This window comes from Pristiophorus japonicus, chromosome 4 (genome assembly GCF_044704955.1).
Source record: "Pristiophorus japonicus isolate sPriJap1 chromosome 4, sPriJap1.hap1, whole genome shotgun sequence".
Taxonomy (NCBI): domain Eukaryota; kingdom Metazoa; phylum Chordata; class Chondrichthyes; family Pristiophoridae; genus Pristiophorus; species Pristiophorus japonicus.
Genome location: NC_091980.1, coordinates 97,981,868 through 97,996,094, shown reverse-complemented (window position 1 = coordinate 97,996,094; position 14,227 = coordinate 97,981,868). Strand labels below are relative to the sequence as shown.

The window sequence follows — 14,227 nt, the reverse complement described above, 5'->3', positions numbered from 1 at the left end:
CGATGCAATTTAATGTAAGTGTAAAATAAGCATGGGAGTGTGACAAGTAATGGTCTTGACACTTGGACTATCTTGGAGCCGGTGGGGTGGGGGGTGGGGGGGTGTGGTAATGGAGGAGTTATGGTTGGGAAACCTAGAACTATGGAGTTTTAACTCCAGGGTTTGTTTGAAAATTAATTTTCTGGTAGTGGTGGGGGGAGGGAGGGGAGTCGGGGAGAGGTTGGAGAGATGGTGGTGTTGGGGGGGGGAGGCGGTCAGACAGATCAGCAGCGGAGGTGGGGGTGCTGTGTTTAACAGGGTAGCTTGCTGGGCCTACTCCTCCTGGCCCACAAATTGTGCTGTAGAGGCACTTATGGATCCAGCCCTTCGTGCCTCCTTTCACCTGGCAGATTTCCCAGCCCGGGAAGCCTAACCGACAGCAGTTAAAAATAGAAACATTGGGCGGAATTTTCTGGGGTCTGTGCGGGTGTGATTGGAGGTGGTTCGGGTGGGAAATGTGAAAAATGTTGCAGCGGGGTTGGGAACATGACTTCATCCCACCCTTGCGTGCCTTTCCCTTGTGTGCATTTGCTGGCGCGGCAACAACCTGAACGACAGAGGCGGGCGAGCTAGTTTAAATCATTATTAAGTACTTGTTGGACCAATAAACACCTTTTTCACCCTACCTTTCACTACGGAAATCACGCAGCTCAGGAACCACATCTGTGAACCTGAGGCAAAAGTTCAGTGTCGATTGATTCAGCTCATTAGTGCACAGCATGAAAAGTACAAGAAAAGCTCCCACCTCACAGCGGATCACTTTCCTCAGGCAGATGCTGTTGTTGAGTGCATTGTCAGCGCAGATTTAGCTTTCTAGAGATTGCAAATGTTTCCAGCCACGTCAACATCCAGTGTCACCTCAATGGGAGAACCTATCACACCATTGACAGATTGCTTCTGTCATCCATACTTGACCTGCCATCTATAACATAAGCATGGGTGCCATTTATACTGTCTCAGCTTGGTCCTCAGAATCGGACCACGATAAACCCTAACACCAGCAGTACCAGGCACACCAGCAGCACCAACAACAACACCACCAACATCCTCCTCAATCACCTGATGCTGCACAGAACAGAGGGCATCAGCGCAGGGCTGCACCGCCACGGAGGCGATACTCCCAACACAGGTTATACAGGCAGAGGATGAGCTTCCTCAACATGACTGAGCAGCAGTGCCAAATGAGGCTCAGGCTATTGCGCCAGGTCGTCGCAGACATTTGCACATTGCTGGAGGAAGACCTGCAGCCCAGAGTAGCGGGTGGACTCACCTTACCAGTGGCTGTCAAAGTCACCAGCGCCCTCAACTTCTTCACCTCAGGCTCCTTCCAGGGATCTGCTGCAGCAATTGGCAGCATCTCGATGTTTAACAAGTCAGCCAATTATATCAACTTTGCCACTGGTAACGCCAGTGTTATTGAGTAGGTGCTCGGCTTTGCCACTCTGGCTGGCTTCCCACGGGTGCAGGGCATCATCGACTGCACAAATGTGACCATCAGGGCTCCCACACATCACCCAGGACAACTGCAGCTCATCTGTAATCATAAGAAGATCATTTAAGTGCCAAATTCCATGGAAGCTGCCATGAAGTTTTCGTCCTGCACCAGTCCACCCTCCCTCAGCTCTTCGCACTTCCAAACAAACTTTCCAGTTGGCTGCTTGGAGACAAGGAAGATGTGGCTCATGATACCCTTGACTGAGGCTCAGGAGATCCTTAATGAAAGCTACCTTTCCACCAGATGTGTCATAGAGCAGACAATACATGCTGAAAATGCGCTACAGATGCCTTCATAAATCTGGAGGAGCCCTTCAGTAAGCACCAGCCAGGATCTCCATAATTATCGTGGCCTACTGCACCCTGCACAACATAGGGCAGAAAATTTTGGTTTGAGGTGGATTGAGGTCGCATTTGCAACTTTTAACATTTTCTCTTCCCACCCAACTCAAACCCACCTATTTTTGGGGTTAAATTTACCCCCGATGTTTTTTTATTTGGTGGCTATCCAGTCATTGTGCATAGGAAGTTAAATAGTCAGCTAATACCAGAGTCTTGTCCCAAGCCTATCCTGAGACAGTGCTGCAAGTTTTGTTGGTCAAAAACTTGAGAGAAAAATAATTGAAGTGACTGGTTCTGTTTGCACATGACTGACAGTTTCTTTTAATTCTGAATGGGGAGATATTCAAAATCCAAGGAGTCCCATTAACTGATTTCCAGAATATAAGACGGGGGAGCGGGGGGAATATTAACTTTGGGCGATGGTGTAAAATGGACAATATCGAATTAGTCATCCATTATACACAACACCCTGTGGGCTAGAACCTCCACTTTTGTGCTTATCACCCAAAAATGGACGTTATTTCCAGCGTAGACAGTAAAAAAGCTTTCAGATCGTCGGCTTCTCACCCATTCTGAAAGCACCTAGTCTCCATTTTTGAAAATGAGTGTTACCGCGAGTGTTATGAAATGGGCGGAAGCGTAAAATTTTTTTGACCTTCCGCTGTAAAGTGTGGCTGTCCTTAGCAACGGCATGGCAACGCTCGATTCCTGCAATTCAGGAGGTCAAGGGTCATCATGACATGCGCAAAAGAGGAGACAGAGAGAGAGGGAGAGAGTTCAGAGGCACTGAAAATATGTGTGCCTGTGGTGTGTGCTTGTTTGGCTGCTGTGGGAGGCACGAGGGAGATTCACCAGAAGTAAAAAGTCTACTAAGCACCCAGAACGTAGTTGGCACCGAGGAAGGGATGGAGGAGGCCCTGGAGCTGGTAGCCACGAACACTGGTGGCAGAAGGCTCCCAGTGGTCCTGGAGCACCGCACTGCACTCCAAGGTGCCGCACCCCCATTGCCAACCACACATGTGAGCCAGCAGCAACATCTTGCTTCTGGCTCAGAGCATGTTCCCACCTTGGGACCGTCCTCTCCCGTATCCGTTCAAGCAGCGGTTCGGCTGTCATCCCCCCCAATGAATCATCGCCTGAGGAGCTCCTCGGCCAGGTGGCTTGGAGTCAGGAGGGGAAGGGGTAGAGGTGGGGATGAGAAGCGGGAGGGGGGGGGGTAGGTTTTTACAGAAATACTAATGATTTCAGACAACTGTTCAGTTGGCTCAGATAGCTGCACCATTATACACTGGTGATTCCTTAACATCAAAGGGTATAATTACACTTAACTTCAATCAACTTAAACTTTAACTGTCACCAAGGTGATGCCCACCATTTATGTATGACCTGTACACCCACAGTGTGTCAGCCTTGTAAATAACACCAATGTTCTTTCAGGTAAAGTGATCATTGATGAGCTCCTGACATAAGGTTCTTGCAACTATCATGCCACCACGGGCCCTTTCATGTGGTCCACAGGGGGTCAGGGGCATAGCTTCAGTGTCAGCCTGATCGTCTGGGCCGATGTCAGCATCCGCCTCCTCATCCTCCTCTTTCTCTCTCTGGTGAGGTGGACTGTCAGACTCATCAGCCAATTCTTGTCCTCTCCTGATAGCCAAGTTGTGCAGCATAGAGCACACCACCGCGAATTGGGCTACCTGCTCAGAGTGGTATTGGAGCTCGCCTCATGAGTGGTCCAGGCATCTAAAGCACTGTTTCAGCACTCCCATGGTTTTCTCCACAATATTGCAAGTAGCTCTGTGGCTCTCATTGTATAGCCTCTCGGGTTTGGTGTGGGTGTCATGCAGGGGGGTCATCAGCCAGGTGGCAAGGCCTTATCCTTTGTCACCAAGCATCCAGCATTGACCTTGTAGCTGATTGTTAAACAGGTCAGATACAGTGCTCTCATGCAGGATGTGAGCATCATGGATGCTGCCCGGAAATTGAGCATTCACTGCCAGTATAATTTGCTGGTGGTCGACAAGCAGTTGGACATTCAGGGAGTGGAATCCCTTGCGGTTCCTGAAAACCTCTGCATCCTGAAAAGGTGCCCACTTCACGATGTGCATACAGTCTATTGCTCCCTGCACTTTGGGGAAGTTTGCAATTCTGGAGAATCCTAGAGCCCTCTCAGTCTGTGCCTCCCTGGTCATAGGGAAGCTGATCAAGTCCCTTCTGCATGCATCCCTTCAGTGACCTGTCTAATGCAGTGATGTGTAGCATGCTGAGGAAGTCCGCAAATGTCTCTAGCTGTGTCCTGAAAAGAACCCGAGGCATAGAACGACAGTGCCGCCGTGACTTTGACCTCGGCAGACAGTGCAGTACTGATGGTGCTGGCAGGCTGCAGATCTCCCCTTATCAGCTGGCATACCTTCCTGATAACCTCTTTGTGGATGCGCAGTCTCCGAAGGCAGGTGGTGTCGGGCAAGTTGAGGTAAGAATGCTTCTCCTTGTACTTGTGGGGTGTGTAACGTCTGGCTCTCCTCATCAGTCTGTCACGTCTTACATTGAGTATATAATGAGGTGGAGCGTTCCTTCGGCGATGTCGAGTCTGCTGCTTGTAATTGGTCACCAAGAGAGGGTGAGAAAGGACAGGCCCCATTGCAGTAGCTCTCTGTTTTCCACCGATTGGTCACAAAGAAGGAATGTCCCGACGAAGACACCTATTCAATTCCAATCGGTCACTGTATGGTCAAGATGTTTGTAGAGATGTTCACATCAATTACAACGACCTGCAGAGTACATCCGAACTCCACCAAGGTTGAAACACAGCAGCCTTTTCAATGATGCAACACGTGATTTAGAACATGACGTCCATAACGCTGTGATTAGTTCCGGTTAGTTCCACTTTTTCTGGGCGTTTTTTTGGGCGAGCGATATTGTGGGCGATATGTGTGCGCGGTGGTGAAATTGACACTGGGCGATCTCATGGCCATTAGTTTCTGTAAATATGCTCTTTACAACAAAAAACAGTGGGCGGGCGTTAATATTGAATCTCGGCATTAAATCAGTGCAGAAAGTAACGCAATATCATGGGTGTTGATTTCGCCCATTTTGATGATTTTGCCCCAAAAAAGTGGGCGGGCAGTATTATTTTTTTTCCAGGCTTTAAGCACATGGGGAAAGTAACGCTCGGTGATAAGTTTCCTAAAATGCCCGTCAGTTTCCATTTTGTGCCAAAATGGGTGATATATGGGCGTTATACATCATTTCAGCGGTAAAATGGGCATTAAGTGGGCGTTAAGCATGCAAAAAAAGTGGAGGTTCTAACCCCATATTCCTTTGTATTGAAGTCAATAGAAGGGAATATAAGACAGAACATATAATTCAACATCGCCCATTTTACACTCTCGCCCAAAATTAAAATTACCCCCATTCTGTTTCAAAGAAGCATCTGGAAAATCCCACAAGAGAAACAAATTGAAATCTCAGAAAAGCAACTATATAGTTTGAGATCTGAGAGAAACAACCAGATAGCTTGAAGTTCCCAGAAAAAGAAGAGAAGTGTGCATTTCAATTATTTACAGAGGCTGAGCTTAGTTCCTAGATTTACAATCTTAGGAGTTAGGTGGAAGGTTGTCTACTATAAATATATAACAATATTATAGTATTGTTACCTATCAGCTTGTTCATCTTTTGTAAAATAAATTTGCTTGACATTTTAAACTTAAAATGGCATATGGTATGATACTGTGTTAACTATAGAACACCAGAGTGAGATTTTATGCAGGTATAAGTCCGGTAGCTAAAAGCAATTGCAAGATAGGATTTACAGTTCATTTCCCAGGTATAACACTGAAAGCTTAGTTAGATCTCAAGGCAATTATAGACATTCTCAAAGAAAAAGGGACTTGTGACTCATCCTTGAGAGTGATCTAATATATGAGAGTCAAAATAATTTAGTGCAGAAGGTCAATAAAAAGCCTAAAACACAACAGAAAGTAAGGAAGCAAAATAGAGAAAAAGAAAGACCTGAATTTATATACCACGAAACATTCCAAAGTGCTTTACAGCCAATGAAATACTATTTTGAAGTGTAGTCACTGTTGTAATACAGCCAATTTGTACACAGCAAGCTCCCACAAACAGCAACATGATTATGATCAGATAATCTGTTTTTTAGTAATGTTGATTGAGAGATAAATATTGGTTAGGGCATCGGGGATAATTCCCCTGCTGTTCTTCGAAATAGTGCCATAGGATCATTTACGTTCACCTGAGAGAGCAGATGAGGCCTCGGTTTAAAGTCTCATCTGAAAGACGGCATCTCCGACAGTGCAGTCTATATTTTTATGCTCAAGTCTCTAAAGTGTGACTTGAACCCACAATCTTCAATATACTGTTCTTAAAAGCTATCTAGTGATAATAGCTGATACATTTATGAAACCAGCAGCTCAATGCTTAGATTAAGTAAAAATAAAGGAAAAAGTACAGGTTTGTATTACCAGAGGGAAAGAGTACAAATCTAAAGAGGTTATATTGTTGCTTTATAATGTATACCCCATCTGGAATTGTCTGCAGCCTAGTCATTTAATCATAAAATGCATCTTATTGTCCTTGAGGAATCACAGAGATGAGTGAACAAGCATGGCCCTAGAAATAGTGGATGCATTGGTGATAATTTTCCAACAGTCTATCAACTCTGGATCAGTTCCCATGGACTGGAGGGTTGCTAATGTAACACCACTTTTTAAAAAAGGAGGGAGAGAGTAAACGGGTAATTATAGACCGGTTAGCCTGACATTGGTGGTGGGGAAAATGTTGGAATCAATCATTAAGGATGAAATAGCAGCGCATTTCGAGAGCAGTGATAGGATTGGTCCAAGTCAGCATCGATTTATGAAAGGGAAATCATGCTTGACAACTCTTCTGGATTTTTTGAGGATGTAACAAGTAGAGTAGACAAGGGAGAACCAGTGGATGTGGTGTATTTGGACTTTCAAAAGGCTTTTGACAAGGTCCCACACAGGAGATTGGTGTGCTAAATCAAAGCACATGGTATTGGGGTTAATGTACTGACGTGGATAGAGAACTGGTTGGCAGACAGGAAGCAGAGAGTCGGGATTAACCGGTCCTTTTCAGAATGGCAGGCAGTGACTAGAGGAGTGCCACAGGGCTCAGTGCTGGGACCCCAGCTCTTTACAATATATATTAATAATTTAGATGATGGAATTGAATGTAATATCTCCAAGTTTGCAGATGACACTAAACTGGGTGACGGTGTGAGCTGTGAGGAGGACGCTAAGAGGCTGCAGGGTGACTTGGACAGGTTAGGCGAGTGGGCAAATACATGGCAGATGCAGTATAATGTGGATAAATGTGAGGTTATCCACTTTGGTGGCAAAAACACGAAGGCAGAATATTATCTGAATGGCAGCTGATTAGGAAAAGGGGAGGTGCAGCGAGACCTGGGTGTCATGGTTCATCAGTCATTGAAAGTTGACATGCAAGTACAGCAGGCGGTGAAGAAGGCAAATGGTATGTTGGCCTTCATAGCAAGGGGATTTGAGTATAGGAGCAGGGAAGTATTGCTGCAGTTGTACAGGGCCTTGGTGAGGTCCCACCTGGAATATTGTGTTCAGTTTTGGTCTCCTAATCTGAGGAAGGATGTTCTTGCTATTGAGGGAGTGCAGCGAAGGTTCACCAGACTGATTCCAGGGATGGCTGGACTGACATGAGGAGAGACTGGATCAACTGGGCCTTTATACACTGGAGTTTAGAAGGATGAGAGGGGATCCCATAGAAACATATAAAATTCTGACTGGACTGGACAGGCTAGATGCGGGAAGAATGTTCCCAATGTTGGGGAAGTCCAGAACCAGGAGATACAGTCTTAGGATAAGGGGTAGGCCATTTAGGATTGAGATGAGGAGAAACTTCTTCACTCAGAGAGTTGTTAACCTGTGGAATTCTCTGTCGCAGAGAGTTGTTGATGCCAGTTCATTGGATATATTCAAGAGGGAGTTAGATATGGCCCTTACGGCTAAAGGGATCAAGGGGTATGGAGAGAAAGCAGGAAAGGTGTACTGAAGGAATGATCAGCCATGATCTTATTGAATGGTGGTGCAGGCTCGAAGGACCGAATGGCCTACTCCTGCACTTATTTTCTATGTTTCTATGTTTGCTATGTTTCTATGATTCCAGGTATTAAACATTTTCCTTGCAAAAGAGGAAACTTTGAAAAGAATGAATTGAAGTTGACGAGATTAAGAAGCAAGAATAGAGGTTATCTGCAAATTTCACCCAAGTTGTGCAATAAATTACCATAGAAGGTTACTAAAGTAAACTGTATAAATGGATAAAGGTAACAATTGCTGGAGGGAAACAGATTCTGAATGTAGTGCAAAGGCTATGAAAAAGTTTCAGGTATTATATACATCCACCATCATTTTGAAGACCTGTGTCATGTTGCCCCTTAATCTTCTTTTCGATCAACACAACACATTTCTTCTCACAATTTAGAGCCCTGGACCTAAAATCATTTTTTCTTTTCTTTGAACCTTCCCCAACACATTGACCTCAATTTAGCTGTATAATATCCAAGATTGCATGTAGGATTCCAAACGCAGTGACAAAAATTAGGCAACATTGTTGGAGATAATGCACACAGGATGATTTTTGAATTTTTTTGACTATTTCTGCAAAGTACGTTTTGTTTGAGTGGGCCAAAAGTCAATTAGTATCTGCCTGAGTTTTAATTCCTGTTAAATGATTGAAATTAATATATTACAAAAGCAAAATACTGCAGATGCTGGAAATCTGAAATAAAAACAGAAAATGCTGGGACTACTCAGCAGGTTAGGCAGCATCTGTGGAGAGAGAAACAGAGTTAATGGACCAGAATTTGTGGTGGGTAATAACAGTGAACGAAAAGCATTCTGTATTGTGATTGGCTGTTTAGACAGCTGTTGTCGTCATTATAGCTTGCAATATGAATTCCCCCATTAATTTACACTGATCTTAACTGAACGTCGGAAAAGCCAACAGCTGCTGTCCAGAAAAATGGGGGCAGAGATTATGGTCTGAAATTGTTGAACTCAATGTTGAGTCCGAAATGTAAAGTGCACAGTTGAAAGATGAGGTGCTGTTCCTCGAGCTTATGTTGAGCTTCGTTGGAACAGAGATCAGAGTGGGAGAGGAGTGGAGCCAAGGTCTGCATATTGGAATGTTTGGTGATGCTGAGGTCTGTATATGGGAGCGGTTGTTGAGCCAAGGTCTGTATATGGGAGTGGTTGATGATTCCGAGGTCTGTATATGGGAGTGGTTGGTGATTCCGAGGTCGGTATATGGGAGTGGTTGGTGATGCTGAGGTTTGTATATGGGAGTGGTTGGTGATTCCGAGGTTGGCATATGGGAGTGGTTGTTGAGCCAAGGTCTGTATATGGGAGTGGTTGGTAATTCCGAGGTCGGTATATGGGAGTGGTTGGTGATGCTGAGATTTGTATATGGGAATGGTTGGTGATGCTGAGGTTTGTATATGGGAATGGTTGGTGATTCCGAGGTCGGTATATGGGAGTGGTTGGTGATGCTGAGGTTTGTATATGGGAATGGTTGGTGATGCTGAGGTTTGTATATGGGAATGGTTGGTGATTCCGAGGTCTGTATATGGGAGTGGTTGTTGAGCCAAGGTCTGTATATGGGAGTGGTTGGTGATGGAAGTAGAATATCAACTATAAAACTCAAAATGTAATTCATAGATTCAACAAATAAATTATTGAATGCATTTAAGATTTGTCCTTGATTAGCATTGTTGGAAAGTTTGATGTTGATTGAAAACTTTAAGTAAATAAATAATAATGACACCTAAATACTTTTCCTTTTCCACCTTTTGTAGGAGGAAATGCTTTCATTGTTGGTTATTTCCTGTTCCAGTATACCATAGATTAGCTTCTTTATTGGATCAAATTCAGCCTCACCCTCAGCAGATCGTGAGCCATCATATTGAAAGCTCCTTAAATGGAAATTTAAATGAAATATTTTATTGCTGGCGGCACAGATATTAGTTTATAAATAGTTGTAAGGTTTCTGAAAACATTTAACTCCTTGACTGAAAAATATTTAAAAATATATAAATATTCTTTGAATATAATTTAAATGTATAAATATTCTTAGAATGTGATTTAAATATATAAATATTCTTTGAATATGATTGAAGTATCGACCTGTATATGCCAATATTTATAGTGAATTATTTTGTGGATGGGATAAACATTTAAATTGCTTTTATTACTAATAATGTACATACAGCATCCATATAGGAATATTTTATATTTCTGAAGTAGTTTTCCGTCACACAGCTAGTTATTTGGGGTTCTATGATGCATCAGGAGTTCTGATGAACCATTTAATATCACAGGAGTCTTACAGCTTCGATTGTTTGACTTAAAAGCTTATTTAGAGAAATGTAATAATCATAAATAAACACAGACTAAAGGTGAAAGCTCTGAGCAGAGAGCACTAAAGCATCCTCCACACATATTACAATGCAGCTGAGAGGAAATGAAAAATATTTTGAATATGTATAATTTATTTTTGCCAGCAAATAGAATAAATAAAGTACTTAGGGCCCAATCCTGGCCATGACTTGCATCAATTTTTTTGGAGTAAGTTGTTTCTTCTGGCATAATTTAAACCTGCCATTTCCCCCCCAAGATTTGCTCCAGAGTAAGTCAGTTAGGTACGATTTTCCTTAGGTCAGTTTTTTTTTCAAAAGGGGGCGTTCCCACTTACACCAGTTTTGGCCATTTATGTCACTTTGGCCAGCAAAAACATACTCCGAATCCACTTAGGTCTGCGTATGTGGCCAGCTCTGAAAAACCTTGCGGGCAGTGAAGAAAAAGCAGCGCACATTCAGCTGACATTAGGGCAGGGATAGGGGAGAGAAGGGAACTGGAGAGGACTTCAACAACCAAGCAACAAACATTGCAAGGAAAAGCTCAAACAATTAAAATACTAATAAAAATGAAGTAAATCCTACCGGAGAAATGCGAGCTGCTGGGCGCGATGTCACGGGGCGGGGGGTGGGGGGTGGGGTGGGCGAGGTAGCCAGAGAGACACTCTTTCTCCCCCCCGCCCACAAAACTCTCCTTCTCCCCCCCCCCCCAACACTCCTCCTCCCTCCCCCAAAACTTTCCTCCCCCCCCCCGAAAACGCTCCTCCTTCCCCCCCCACCCAATCAAAAGTCTCAAGCACAACCACACAAGCACAGCCACTAAATAAAAAATAAAAGCAAAGTCCTTATCTACCCGGGAACTCAGCGGGACGGCCGGAGTCTACTCGGCCGGGGATAAGGTGCGGCGGGATCGGGCGTCCCTTCGCCGGGGATAGTGGCTGCGAGCATCGGGTCCTGCTCACAGCCCACAGGATGCAATAGGAGGGTAGGAGCATGCGCGCAGCCCTTACTGAGCATGCGCGCAGGTGCCGGCAGTGCTTTCTGCGCTGGCCTGTTGCTCCACCCCCCCCCCTTCAGTCTCCACGCCACGCCATGGCTCTGGGGACTCCGAAGAGCGGCCCCTTTTTTCTGGTGCCCTTTCCAGCAAGCAAAGCTGGCGTGCTTCAGATCAGTACGCCAAAAAAACGGCTTGGGCAATGTTGGGCCCATAATGATTAAGCATTCAATATTATTTTTGACCCACTAATGAAGAAGCCTTTCAAAATATAATTAATTTCAGTCAGATCTCTTTAATCCATATTTCATTAATATATGTGCCTGAGGATGATTAACATATTGCATAAAATAACACAACTTTTAGTTCATTCTTAAAGCGCACTGTCTTTTATTCTAACAAAATGCAATTTGTTTTTTTTCATTTTATTTTAATAAGACAGAAACTTCTGCTATGGTCAGTTAACTTGAATAATTCAGATCAAAGGAAAACTCAAAAGATATTCCTACATTACAACAGTGGCTACAGTTCAAAAAATACTTAATTGGTTGTAAAGTGCTTTGGGACATTTTGAGGATGTGAAAGGTACTATACAGATGCAAATCTTTCTTATTTATTTGTTAGTTACCAACCTAAACCATTGTTTTTGTTTACATGTTTCATCTCTACACCTTTGCTTCTGAATTGACTGAAACTTTGGCTTTCCATTCACTTTGCCTCTTTTATTATGATGAACCAGTTAACACCTGGCTGCGCGCAATCAATGTGGCCTATTAAGTCCATTTATGTTTTTTTAATATTTGTTTCTGGGATGGGGGCATCACTGGCAAGGTCAGCATTTATTGCCCATCCCCAATTGCCCTTGAGAAGGTGGTGGTGAGCCGCCTTCTTGAACCGTAGAGGGCAGTTAAGAGTCAACCACATTGCTGTGGATCTGGAGTCATATATCGATCAGACCAGGTAAGGACAACAGATTTCCTTCCCTAAAGGATGTTAGAGAACCAGATGGATTTTTACAACAATCAGGTAAATTCATGGTCACCATTACTGATACTAGCTTTTTATTCCAGATTTATTTAACTAACTGAATTAAAATTACTCAGCTGCCATGTGGGATTTGAATCAATAGTCCAGGCCTCTGGATTTCTAGACCAATAACATTACCACAATGCTAACGTACCCCGTGCACTATGTGTGCTGAACTGTTCTTCTCAAAAAATATTGAACTGAAGTCTTTAGTTTAATTGTGATATTTGTCAATAGAATAAAAAAGAGATGACCTGAATTTTTCAATTTACCTGACCATAGCAGAAGTTTCTGTCCTACCATATTAAGATGAAAAAAGCTAATTGCATTCTCTTAGAATAAAAACAGTGCACTTTAAGAATGAACTAAAAGTTTGGTTGTTTTATGCTGTTAATGAATTAATGTTCTATTTGTGCATTGTTTTTTTTACCACATGACAAAAATGTTTTCCCAATGCATACAAATTTAATCTGATCTGAATGTGTATAGCCTATTTGTTACTTCAAAAGTATTTTTCTTCTTCAAAAAATCAAATCAGCTTGAATTAACCAATTTCAAGTTTCAATTCAAATTATCAAATTATTTGAATAAAGCAAGTTCAAATTAAGAGGCATGTACTGTGTAGTCTCACTAACACGTAGTATAGAAGCAATATTCTAGTCCCACTCTGTGTCACTTATTTTTATCATATTTGCAGCTTATAAATGTTTGAAATGCACATGATTTAAAAAGTCAAAAGACATTGGGGTGGAAATTCGTTACCGCCTATTTTGAGTCATTAATCCAGGCGGAGCGGTAAGTATAGCACCTTGAAAAAGTTTGCACCTCCCACCAAGAAATTTGTTGGAATCGGGCCAAGAGCTGACAGTGGCACTAAATCAGCCATTACACATTAGGCCTGGGGTGGGGGGAGCGCTAAAGAAAATGCTCACATTAAATTCTGGAATCTATTGCGCATGCTCCGAAGTCCGATTTGAAATCCCGGGAAAAGTCGAGTCTCAAAGGCGCAGTATAGTAATGCACCCATTAAAGTTTTCACAATCACTTGTTTTCAAGCTGTACTGTTATGTCTGTCTGCCGCTGCAAACTCGGAGGCTCACGCACCGTGCTCTGTGCAAACGTTGCACTGACTGCGACCTCCTCATCCCTTTAAGTAGCCTCCAGTTAACAACTGTGGAAGGCTGTACTGACTGTTTTTTCAGATGTGATTAGTGGCGGTCGCTGAATGAGACGGCCGGACCGAATTTAGCAACCGGGGCACTAGTGGGTCGTTGCACCCAACTGACGTCATGATCGGACTGATAGTCAGCAGCCAGGCGCTAGCGTTTTGTGCCCCAGTTAGCCTTCAACTGAATTTTCCGACTGGTCGCTAAAAGCTGCACGCCCGGTCAGTAAGTTATTACGCTTGCTTTAACATCCCTTCTAGCCGTGACCTGAGGCACTAGACAACCGAATTTCAGTCCCATTCAACTAAGATTAAGCACTGCTTTCAGTGGATCAACAAGAATTCTTGGATATAGATGTTCAACTTGCCGGCTTGGGGGCAGAATTTGGTCAAGGCCGCCACCCACCCAAGTGACATCCAATATGCCGCCGATGGCCACCGAGGTACCGGACGGTACTTTTGGCGGGGTTTTCATCGCCGAGGTCCCTCGAAGGTCGCCGAGCGGCAAATGAACGACGTACACCATCAATCTGGGCAGCAGCGGGCGGGAGGTCTCATTCTCGGTGGCAGAGGCGCTTACCACCCAAGTGCCGCCGAGGATGGAGTCGGGCCCATGGTGGGTCGAACAGCTGAAAATAAAAATCATCAGAAAAAATTTAAAAACTATCAGAAGACCTTCAGGGGACCCCATCCAGGTAAGTCATTTTGGAAACAAAAAAAATGTTCATTCATCTTT

At 43.8% G+C, this 14,227-nt stretch overlaps 1 protein-coding gene across 1 annotated transcript in view; it reads left to right on the top strand.

Moving 5' to 3' along the window:
• htr4 (5-hydroxytryptamine receptor 4) overlaps positions 1 to 14,227 on the top strand; it is a 212,358-nt gene that overhangs the window by 197,513 nt on the left and 618 nt on the right. The gene's annotated exons all lie outside the window — the stretch shown is intronic.